Raw genomic sequence first — 12,654 nt, 5'->3', positions numbered from 1 at the left:
GAAGTCTCCAGCAACTTTTACAAAAATTTAGATTTTGTGAACAATGCCATAAAATTTGTGCAAATGAACTCTCAATGAAAATGTTTTTTTGATCCATAATTTTCCAACATGAGGCATTAAGGCTGTTTCATAGGTACGAAATTTAAAAAAAAAAATTGAAAAACCATGTTTAAAATGTAAAAATTTGTAATTTTTAAGAATAAGTTTACAGCTTTTTCATATCCTGTGTATGAGCCTAGCCTAAATTTATACTTCAGAAGTATGTATTTACGATAAAGTTCTGAATTTGAGCCCAAAGTATAAAAGTACCTATGTACTCAGTGACAATGGAGGATTTCTCAATAATCTTCTCGATCCCCCTTCCATTCAACTGGAAGTTTTTCAAGTTGAAATTGTTGACTGAGTTCTTATTTCTGAAAATTTCGATTTCGTTACGTTCGGAGGAAAAAATGCGTCAATTAGCTGAATTTCAGAATTTAGCCAATACATGTAAGTAATGAACTTGAGATGAAAAAGGTAAGTAAAAAAAAAATTTTCTCTCTTTGATTTGTTATTGGAAATTTTTGTGGTCGGGCTAAAGGCAAAATGGAATAATTGAAGGGACAAAAAGTAAACATAAAATTCAACATTTCCATCGAAATTGTGATTTTAGACGTGCATACCTACTCAGTTTTTCAACTCAATCAACTTCACTGAAAAAGGTTCTATAGAATCGATGAATTTGTCGAAATAAAATGGAAAATATTGAAACGAATAAATTATATGTTTTGGAAATTGATGATAATGCCATCAAATTTTTCGCAATATCCTTTGCAAAAGTTTATAAAAATGAAAGAAAAATTTCGTATCAAATTGATAAAGTGACCAAAAAATTGCCAGAAAATTACATAATTTATTACTGTTGTAAATGTAGAATAATAGTGTCAAAATTAGTACATTAACATGTTGATGAAGTTGCATGAGTAGCAGTTTAAACGCAGAAATTTCTGCTGGAGAGTAAGAACTGAATAGTGATGAAACTGATGAAATTCAAATTGAGACAGATTCTATCAGCAGAATCGAACAAATTATGAAATCTTATATTGTAGATGATTGCTAAGATATCTGATTTGTAATTACATAGAATGATTAGGTATTGTGATTATTTCACAAAAATACATTGAAAATACTGCAACAAAATTTATAAAAATTGCTAGTAGTAAAATTGTTCACGAAATTGTGAAGTCTGACGATTTTTTTAAAAATTATTTTGTTCATGGGTGTTGTAAAAATTGTTAACATGAGCTAAGAAGGGAACCCTCCCACATGATAATCTCCGATTTGAATGAAACTTGGACTGGTGGAAAGAGGACCTCAAAAAAACCCCATTCCCCAATTTTCAGCTGCTGAAGTTGATTTTTCGATTTTTGGCGAGCGTTTGAAGTTTTGTGTATTTTTTATTACTTTTTCTCATGTTACGTGAAAAAATTTGATTTCTGATGATAATTCCAGATATAGCCGACAGTAGTACTTATCAATTAGGTATCAAGCATAGACCTTTTGGCCAAAATTTCAGCTGCTGAAGCTCATGTGGTGGGGAGAGATAGCTATTTTTCGAATTCACACATAACATTATTAGAAATAACGGCAAAAAATCATGTTTTATGAACGGACAGCCGAGCCGGATCCCGCCAATGATGGTATGAGTCGATTTCGTACTAGGCACAGACTGTATGATCAAAATTTGAGCCCCTGAAGTTCATTAGATGGGTTGATTTTACTTGATTTTCAAATTTTCCAAATGATTGAATTTGCAACCATGGCAGATGGACAAAAAATTCGATTTCTAATGATAATTCCTGATTCGGCCGGCGGAAAAATTAGTCGATTAGGTATCAAGCATAGACCCTTTGGCCAAAATTTCAGCTGCTGAAGTTCATGTGGTGTGGAGAAACGGCCATTTTTCGGATTTACAAAAAACATGAGAAAAAAATTTTTTATGCTGAAAAGCAAGAGTGACCAGTTGGAAGATAATAAAAAAGTGAATACTTCCGTAAATTAAATAGAGTATTCACGTGTTGAACGTATTAACATTTTTTTCTTTTTTTCTTCAAAAAGTAGGACCAAGATTTGGAAGAATTGGATTTTTGACAGTAACCAAAATTTTGAAAAAATAACCAAAAAATTCAGTAACTTGGTTACTCAAGAAGTAACCGATTGCAGGCCCTATTTGGTTTATCTCATTTATACCTTCTAAAGCAATAGAAGGGAGAGGGAATCGAACCGCCTCTGCCTCTCTAACTCATTAGTCGGGGAGCCCACTTAATGATAAATTGCACCCCCCCTCGATCCTCCGGGACAACTTTTTTCTTAAAGGGGGAGTCCTAAGGAACATTTCTAGCCCTTGTACTCAGAAAAAAGTAGCCCTACTTACAAAATGGCGGCCATTTTGATTGACAGGTCAGCCGAAATCGCAGATTTTGCGTTCCAACATAGGACTTGCACAGAATTTTTCAAATTGTACAAAGGTAGATCGAAAGATCAAGCAAAAATTTATCACCTGTCAAAATTTCAAGTGCTAAAGTACGTTTTTCGATTTTTGGTGAATTTTTGAAAATCAAATTTAGGCCAAAAATGAGGGGAAAAATCGAAATTTTACCAAATTGTTTTGTACGTAGCTTCCAGCTAGCTACTGCTTGGAAATTTCAATTTTCCAAAAAACATCATACCTACGATCTTGGCATGGATGCTCCAAAACAACTTGAAATCCACCAGCAGCGTATTAAAATTAGTTTGCGGAATAAATTTTGATTTTCCATCTCCGTTTGATGAAATTTTTAGGAAATTTAAAGTTTCAAACATGTATTGGAGCATCCAGTAATTTTCAAAAAATCGCTGGATGCTCCAAAATGACTTGAAATCCCACTGCAGTTGATTTCGTAGCGTATTGAAATTAGTTTGCAGAATAAATTTCAGCTGTCTAACTCCATTTTTGTGAAATTTTGTGGGAATTTCGAGTTTCAAAAATCTGCTGGAGGCTTCAGAACTGCTCAAAACGATTTGAAACAGTTTCCAATCGATTTGGCATGTCGAAAATAGGGCGTATCCCAAATTTCAGCTTTCTTGGTCAATTTGGTAAAATTTCGATTTTTTCCCACATAATTGGCCTAACTTTGATTTTCAAAAACTCACCAAAAATCGAAAAACGCACATTAGCACTTGAAATTTTGACAGGTGATAAATTTTTGCTTGATCTTTCGATCTACCTTAGTACAGTTTGAAAAATTCTGTGCAAGTCCTATGTCGGAACGCAAAATCTGCGATTTCGGCTGACCTGTCAATCAAAATGGCCGCCATTTTATAAGTAGGGCTACTTTTTTTTTGAGTACAAGGGCTAGAAATGTTCCTTAGGACTCCCCCTTTAAGAAAAAAGTTGTACTGGAGGATCGAGGGGGGGTGCAATTTATCCTTAACCACTACATAAATAAGTTCTCAGTTTTGGGAAAAGTAATCCGAAGACTGAAATTTTGACCACGAGAATTCCAACACACGTTCTTTCCAAAATTCAAATTTCCGCTAGAATCGAAGCTACACTCAACAAATGATTCTCCTGCTGGCTGCTAGTACTTGAAAAAATCCTCCACAATTTGCCACACACATGTTACTCCAAAGAAGGCGAATAAGAGAAACAAAATCATCGTTCATCGAACCTTGGGCATAAAAATTTCTTATCAAATCACACGTTCGTTGGGTTTCTAACGAAGACATCACATAACGATATGCTTGCCCTTTTCTCATATGTATCTATATGCTATGAAGTACCTGCTACATCCTATACTCGTACTTACTAAAATCGACTGTACATAATTGGTTTATATCTATACGAATAGTATTTCTATTCGTGCTGATACCCTCGTCCACCGTATAGGTATCGTACCGGTAATTTAAATTCTGAAAATATTATTTTTATGTTAAAACACGCGGAGGCTGGAAACAAGGCGTGCAACTAAATATCATTGACATAGGTTTTTCTTTCATGTATAATACGACCGAAACGAATGAGTTATAATTTCAATGGTACGCCAAAGAAGAGAAAAAAAAATGTACAATTTGAAAGAGACATCATTCGTAGGTACAGTAGCACATAGCATAGGTAGCTCTCTCACACACACATATACAAATGAAGGAGAAAAAAAATATATAAAATCGTACAATATATACATATACCCTAAGGTTGATGATGAGGGGGCTCACACAGTGCAGAGCAAAGAGAAGAGAAAACAACGCTGGACGATGGAAATAATACGAAGAATAATAATGATAATATAATAAGAATAATAATGGAATGACGCTGAGGCTGAGGCTTCTGCCTGCGTGGTGATGATGAAGATAACAACACGTTGAGCTACCGGGCGGCGCGGCGCGGCGCGGAGCTGAGGAGTGTAATGAAAATACATAATAATATAATGACGTCTGTGTACGTCAATATGGTTTAATTCGAAATGATAAAATATGATCGTGATAAACGGAACGCGCCCGCTAACTTATTCACTCTGCTCTCGTCGATGCTCGATACCTGGCCCGGCCGGGGCCCTCGCCCTCGGTTCTGTCTTTCTCCAAAGCTGGTGCGTCTTTCACCGGCGCGTTATGTCTATACCTGAGTAATATGATGAATTAAATCGGTTTCGGTTAATTAGGCGAAGACGCGAATGAGAAGTATTTACGTGACAGGCTACCAAAGGCAACAAGCTACCGATGAGAACGGACCACCCAGAGCCGAAAACTAACCGGAACCAAATGGCTAATAATAATAAATGCCACGCACTGACAAAGACATCATCATCTCGTCTCGGATCGAACATTATTTTAATATCACCAAAATAAGAATAATAGATAATAATATAATGATCATAATAAATAACTATATCTACGAGTAGATGCGATGTACTCGTATTCTTCTCTCCTTTTTCACCTCTCACTCACTCTATCACTCTATCTGCATCGCAACATAGTTTTCAAATGCACTAGCAAAGCAACCAACGAGATATGTCTTCATTTTTCCACCATAGAGTCGACTTTTCCACCGCGACGACCCCCACCTCGGCCATAATTTACCGCGCAAATTATCGCTGGTCGTTTATTTTCCACGAACGATACTGCTGTACTGTAACAGTTTTTTGGTAATTTTTTTTTCCACCTTGGGCATTGTTTAACCGAATTACTACAAGTACATTCGCGAGTCACTTCGCCAGCTCATCAGCTGCTGCTGTCTCGTTTTTCAAATAAATCAAACGGTAAAGTACCCTTAATTATTAAATGGTTGTATTTCTGCACTGCGAGTGCCAATGCCATTCCGACGAAGTACTTGTATTCAATTAATATAGAATTTCCACTCCATTTACGTACAGATACTGCGGCGTTTCATTGAATTACTCGTATTAATACCTATCTCCGTTGTTGGAGGAGATACTGTTGGAGAGGATTTTCTTTAGGGAAAATATGAAAAAAATTACAATATGCGGGAGAAAATTGACTGGAGTTGTTTAGACGAGTTTTTGGCGCATTCGTCATTCATTATGAAACAGAATTTTTGAAAAAAAAAATTGAATGACGTACCGCGGACTGGGAATGAATCGTCTGAAAAGCTAAGTTTAATTCTATCTGAAGAAGATAAATAAACAGCATTAGAAACAGACTCAACGATAAGGGGCGAGACATTTTAGTACTTGATTAAAAAGACTAAAAAATAATTTGAGTACAAATAAGAAGAAAGAGAGCGACGATGATGGTTCAAAATGAATTTTCAGTTTTCGACGATATAGCTCAACAATTCTCGCTTGAAAAGTTCTGAAGAGTTATTGATGGTGGAAAATGTTCTGAAAAATGTAAAAATAATAATTTGTACTTTTTTCCAAATTTCGAATCCTTCTATACAGAGATTTGAATATCTCAAAGTGGATTTAAAGGACGCTGTTGAGGTCAAACAAATCTGAAACAATTCGATGTGAGTATACCTACTATCACTCAAGTACTCCAATTGGTTAAAAATAGCTCGATAGATTTTGAACAAACAATAAGATCTCTGATCTAAAAATAAGATTTTCTGAAAAAGTAACTCTTTTGACCACAATGTGGAATTTTTGACCCAAAATTCAACTTTTCACCAAATAGCAGGATGCTTCACAAAAAAAAAAAAAAAAAAATAGGATTTTTGACCAAAACAATTGAGATTATTCACAACACAGCTCTGACAAAAAAAAATAGCATTCCGACTCGATTAAGATTTCTGTTCTAAAAATGAAATTGTTGGGCAAAAATATAGGATTCTTGACAAAAAAAATTTGGATTCTTTGAATAAAAAGTACGAAAAATAAACATTTTTGAGCAAAAATATAAAAGAGATATCAATTATGTAAATACCATTACGATTTCGGACAAAAAAAATTAATTCTGCGACCAAAAAAAAAGATTTTTGTCCCAACAATAACAATTTCTGACCTAAAAATACAATTTCTATAAGATTTATAAACCACAAAGTAGGATTCTCGACAAAAAAAATGAAATTCCTTGACTAAAAAAAGACGATTCCTTGATCTAAAATTTGAATTTTATACCCAACAGTAGCTGGATACTTACTTGCATTTTTTCATAAAAGAACCACTGAAGGTGTCCGCAACCGATTTGAGCAAAAATTTGATTTTTATATAAGCATGGTCTGAACCCCTTATGGCCGAAATTTCAGCTACTCAAAATCAATTTTTTGGTGGATTTTTAAAAATACAAAAATGGTGATTTTCTGAAGTTTATGGATTGTTTTTTTAATGTACCTACTTTTTCAAATATTACTAATGTTTTTGGTTACTTTTTCAAAATTTTGGCTGAGTACTGAAGTTACTTTTTTTAAAATTTTAAAATATAATTTTTCCAAATCTTGGCCCTATTTTTTTGAAGGAAAAAAGAAAAAATGTTGATAATATCAACTTGTGAATACCCCCTTAATATACTTAATTTACGAAAGTATTCACGTTTTTATTATTTTTCCAACTTGCTACTTTAGTACTTTTAGTTTGGTTATAAATCCTTGCCTTGGGCTAAAACTGTCGAAGTCTCACTTTCTGTCAATAGTAGCAGAAATATTCGGCTCTCGTTAAAATTGCCAAACAGTGTCGTTTCTTACCAAAAACTGCTGTTAATTGTCGTTCCTTTGCAAAAAAAAATGTCAAATGATTAATTTTTTTTCAAATGCTGCCTAAAACTCTCGCTTTGTTGCTAAAATTCACCAAAAAGCTTCGATTTTTTGCCGAAACAGTCACCGGCTTGCTTTTTGTCAACATTTTCCATAAAAAGTAAGCTGTTACCAAAATGACCATATCAAGAGTTGAAAGTAGTGATTTCGTAGTAATTTCCAACGAGGAATTCGAATCCGATGCCCTTTTTTTCGCCAGACCTCTTGGGGGGGGGGGGGGGTGGTACCAAAATCAAATTTTGTAAAAATGAAAAAAAAAATCGAGTGATGTGTCAAAATGTAGGTTTTTTGGATCGAGAAACACGAATCTGAGGTCTTTTTTTCCCTCTGACCCCCATGGGGAGGTGCTACCAAAATCAAATTTTGTAAAAATGAAAAAAATCGAGTGATATGATAAAATATAGGTTTTTTGGGTCAAGGAACACGAATCTGAGGTCCTTTTGTCCCTCAGACCCCTCAGGGGTCTTTAGAGAGGTGCTACCATTCTTCAGATATCTCGTCTCAAACGCGACAACATTTTAACTAAATTAACGCGAAGTAATTGAAAGTGAATAAGGCATACGTTTTTTCATTCAACTCCCTTCAAAACCGCGATTGCGTGAAAATGTGTGTTGAAGTGTGTAGAATTTGGGCGTCGTTAGTTACTTTGCGATTAGGTGCGATTTTTCAAGTTATGATATAAAATAACCGACGACATCGGATCGAATGATTGAAAAACTGACTAATAAAACCCCTCAACCAAAAAAGTCTAGATTTTGATAAACTTTGTGATTTTTTGAAAATTTGATTTCGGTAGCACCTCTTCTAGGGGCTGAATGAAAAAAAGGACTTCAGATTCGTGTTTCTCGACCCAAAAAACGTACATTTTGACGTATCACTCGATTTTTTTCTATTTTCACAAAATTTGATTTCAGTAGCACCTCCCCAAGGGCCCTCGAGGGGACTGAAGAAAAAAAGTACCTCAGATTGGTGTTTCTCGACCCAAAAAACCTATATTTCAACATATCACTTAATTTTTTTTATTTTTAACAAAATTTGATTTTGGCAGCACCTCCCCCAAGGACTCCCAAGGGGTCTGAGAGGGGAAAAAGACCTCAGATTTGTGTTTCTCGACCCAAAAAAACCTATATTTTGACATATCACTCGATTTTTTTTTCATTACCAAATTTGATTTTTGTATCCCCCCCCAGGGGTCTGGTGATAAAAAGGGCATCGGATTCGAATTCCTCGTTGAAAATTACTACGAAATTACTACTTTCAACTCTGGATATGGTCATAGTTTTGTTGTAAAACGCCATGCGCGCCTTTTTTCGCCATCCGAGTCACTATGTATCCTTTGATTTGCCAAAAATTTTCAAAAAAAGCTGTACCTTTTGCTGAATGTTCTGCTTACGTCTTGTAACTTTTGTAGTTTTTTTTTTTTCAACTTTCTTGGTTATACTTAAGTTACTTTTCTTTTGGAAAAGAATTAATTGCGAGCCAGCTCATGAAATTTTACATTGTGGTGTTTCACAACCTTAAATTTTTCGAAGTACATATTAATTATTGCAAACAGACTGCCTAAAATGGGTTCATTTCAAAATTTTCAATGTTTGACTTTTTAGTCCAAATTTCAGGCGTAAGTACATACTTGAAAATACGTGACATTTCTTTCGTAGTTTTTTCCTTCGAATTTCTGGAGAAATGCAAAAAAAAATTACTTAATATACTTAAACGAATTCTTGATCGGGAGAGACTCAGTAATTTTCAATAATATTTTATTTTCAGAAGTCGAAAAATTTTCTTCATGTTATTTTTTCAACTTTTCACGGCCATTAAAATTCATAAAAAAAAAAAAATACCGGCGTTATTCCCTCAATCTACCACTCACAAATTGTGAAAGATATTTATTTCTTTTCCATTCGTGAAAAATTTTACTTTTTTTTCTAAAGAAACGGTTCAGTGTGATATGTTGTAATTGCTTTATTTCAACTTTTCCTCCTATCCCCTCTTTTCCACTTGACTTGAAAAGAACCATTTTTGAACCTTTCTGAAGGCTCCAATATGTTTTGAATTTTCTCCTGGAATAAATGAATTGAGTACGTCCGATTTATGTCTTAGCCCCGAAATTTCAGCTGGTTCAGTTCAGAAGTGAATTCTGGACCAAAAAACACTCGATCTAATTCTACATAGAAAAATACAAAATATTAAAATTTTGGAAATCATTCAACACGATGGACCCATCGGTTCTGATATCATCGGTCGGATCAATTCAGCCATTCAACTCGAAAACAGCCACTTATGGGTCACTCTGGTACTCTTTGAATTTTGTGGCGATGGCCTGGAACCCTCCGGAAGGTCCCCAATGTGCCTCAACCAAAATTACAGATATCATGAGATGTTCTATAAAAATTTGCTATAGAATTATTTTTATAGGGGAAGAATTCCCACATCTCTTCAGTGATGGGTTTTTTAAACAGGGATTTAATTGATGTGATTATACGAGGTATTTATTTCGTTTAATATTCAACTCTCTTTAGCATGCTAACTCAAATTTTAATTTATTTCATTTTTTATATCGATTAGGTACCTAATTAAAGCTCCATGGAATTTTAGTATTTGATGGTCAATCATTTCCATAATCAAGTTAGTGAAACTTGTGGCACCTTATTTTCGAAATGTGGAATCAGCTCATGTGAATCTGCAAAAAGAAATAGCATTTTTAGAACGCAAATTTATCAGAATTAGTACTTTATGTTAATGAAAAATGAATTAAGCACCCAAAAATTAACCAATTTTATGAGCTATTCGTAATCTTCTTCATGTCCCTCTTCTTCGTAATACTTATGCTCACAATCGGATTCGTATAGTTACGTCTCGTAGATATTACGTGTACAATGTGAGCAGTAGGCACTTTTTCTCCACACAATAATCAGCTTGTATGTAGTTCTGCGACAACATGAAATCCAATACAATTTTCAAACCGATAATAGGAAATTTATCTAAAAATTAAACGAAAATATGATTACCTCAGATGGCTACGAAATCCAGACGAATTGGAAATCAGCCTGTATTTATCTAATACATTATACGTCTTTTCATCGACAATGAAAATGGAATCATCTGATAAGCATACACATATTATAGAATTGCCTGGCGATTTCTTGAATGTGTATGAGCCATATAATGTGTACTTGATATACCACCGCATCGAGTCGTTAATTTTCCGGCTGAATGATGACAATTTTGTTGGAATACTCGTAAAGATGATTGCACTCCGAGATGTATTGTAGGTTCTTGGCTTGGCTGTAATGTATAAAACCTGTCAACAGGCAAAAGAAACCGTTACGATATAATTGATATTTACGGCGAATCGCGTATGCAATTTTATTAGCATTTTTAAATTGTGGTACACGGTTGCATACTTGAACGCCTGTTTTATGTATTGTCATCTGATTCGATCTACGTATATCATCATAATGAAGTTGCTCAATTTTTTTTTCACCAGTTCGCCAATCGCTTCGATAGTATGGTAAAAATGAACAACATGATTTCCGTCCTGATATTTCGGAAGTCGAAGAAGACTTGTAATTTTCTCTCATTTGCGATCGTTTGCCTAATAACTCAACTTTGAAGGCTCTTCTGAAAAAATGAATATAATTTGAAAAGCTCAACATTGAACTTTGAAGATGAAAGTTGGAATTTTCATTATACATATACCTAAACATAAAGTAGAAAGGTGCCATTTCAGAATATGAAAAAATTAAAAGTGAATAGTGAATACTTCTTACTCCCTTTTCAACCATCTAATTTTCGAAAAAAAGGCAACGTTCCTGTATGGTAGATGGGCTATCAATTCTGATGAAAATTTAAAAAAAAATTAAACAAAGGTCATACGAGTAAATTTATAATAAGTAATTTGATGACGTTAAACAAACCAAAATGCAATTTGAAAGTGATTTGTGGCTCGTCGTTGCTCGGTTGATATTTGTAGATTTTCGAAGAGGCTGAGCTCGAATGTTTTCTTATTTTTTGATATTTTTTCCAATGCAATTCCAGCTCCTCTATTTCGAAAAAACTTGAAAAATCATAAAAATATGGGATGACATTAGGTACAATTGTATTGGCACTGATTTGAGGATAAGTACTGAATATATTTATTTTTAGCAGGGATATCAACACAGTCTTGCTTATCTACTTCAACTATTGTATTCCCTTTTTTTTTTTTTTTTGGAAAAATCCTCAAACAACCCTGCATTTTTACATTTTTTTAAAAACTTTGTTTTATTCGTTTTTCTTACTGAATTCTGAATTTTTTTCATTATTCAAGTTTTCTTTGAAAATAGAAAAATGTTGGCTTTATTGAATTTTGATCGAATTCCACCCTCCTTCCTTCCTAATTGAAACGTCAAAAAGTTGTCTCTTGAAATCCTCATATTTTTTTAAACCAAAATCGACAGAAAAGTCCTGTTGTATCCATTTTTTTCCTCAACCAAACTTCAGTAGGACGTTCTTTCTTTCAGAATCCCACATATTTTTAAAAATCCAAGTTTTTTTTGAAAATAGAAAAGTTTAAACTTTCTTAAATTTTGAGAGGTGTCTCCCTAATTCAAACATTGATAATAATTGATTTTGAAATCTTTTTTAAAAACATTTTTTTATTTACCAAAATTGTCAGAAAGTCTTGCTTTTTTCATTTTTTGTCAACAAAATTGTTTAATTCCTTTTTTTTTCATTCAAAACTTCTTTCGATTTTTTTTTTGAAAATCAAAGAATTTTGACATCAAAAGAATTTTTGTGTGCCAAAATTTCCAAAAATCCTACGTTTACTTTTTTTTTTCTCTCAACAAAACTTTTTTTATTCCTTTTTTCTTTCAAAAGTTTACATTTTTCAAAATATTTTTTCAAATTTTTGTTTTTTTGAAAATAAAAAAACGTTGACTTTATTAAAATTCTTACTCGATTCCTCTTCTCCTCTTCCTAATTGCAACAACAAATATAGCTTCGATTGAAATTTCTTTTTTCAGTCTAAATTGCCAGAAAGCCTTCACTTTTTTCCATTTTTTTTCAACCAATTTTTGCTCATTTCCTTTTATTTGTTTTTTCATTCAGAACTGTGGTGTTCAAAAATTATTTTCAAGTTTTTTTTTTTAAGATTTAAAATTTTGACCCAACCTCCCTCCCTCATCTGTCTATAATTAAAACATTAAACTACATAAATTTTCTGTTTTCCGTTGAAATCTTGTTTTGTTTTTTTTTACCAATAATATGGCCAGAAAAGTCCTACTTTTTTCTTTTTTTTTCTCAATCAAACAAACGAATTCCTTTTATTTGTTTTTTCTTTCAAAAATTTACCTTTTTCACAATATTTTTTCAGGATTTTTTTTTGGAAAATGAAAACACGTTGACTTTATTAAATTCTGACCCGACCCCTTTTTCCCTCTCTCTTA

General features: G+C 33.4%; 2 long non-coding RNA genes across 3 annotated transcripts in view; one reads left to right on the top strand and one right to left on the bottom strand.

Annotated features, from left to right (window-relative positions):
* The window catches only part of LOC135838392 (uncharacterized), a 221,780-nt gene that overhangs the window by 172,538 nt on the left and 36,588 nt on the right, over positions 1–12,654 (top strand). The gene's annotated exons all lie outside the window — the stretch shown is intronic.
* The window catches only part of LOC135838393 (uncharacterized), a 55,167-nt gene that overhangs the window by 26,999 nt on the left and 15,514 nt on the right, over positions 1–12,654 (bottom strand). Inside the window, exons 4-8 of the long non-coding RNA XR_010557402.1 lie at positions 11,143–11,282; positions 10,630–11,062; positions 10,234–10,526; positions 9,985–10,153; positions 9,795–9,905 (exon numbers count right to left, since the gene is read on the bottom strand). This is a non-coding gene — a long non-coding RNA (uncharacterized LOC135838393). The remainder of the gene's footprint in view (positions 1–9,794; positions 9,906–9,984; positions 10,154–10,233; positions 10,527–10,629; positions 11,063–11,142; positions 11,283–12,654) is intronic.

This window comes from Planococcus citri, chromosome 3 (assembly GCF_950023065.1).
Source record: "Planococcus citri chromosome 3, ihPlaCitr1.1, whole genome shotgun sequence".
Taxonomy (NCBI): domain Eukaryota; kingdom Metazoa; phylum Arthropoda; class Insecta; order Hemiptera; family Pseudococcidae; genus Planococcus; species Planococcus citri.
This window is presented reverse-complemented; position numbering and strand designations above follow the sequence as displayed.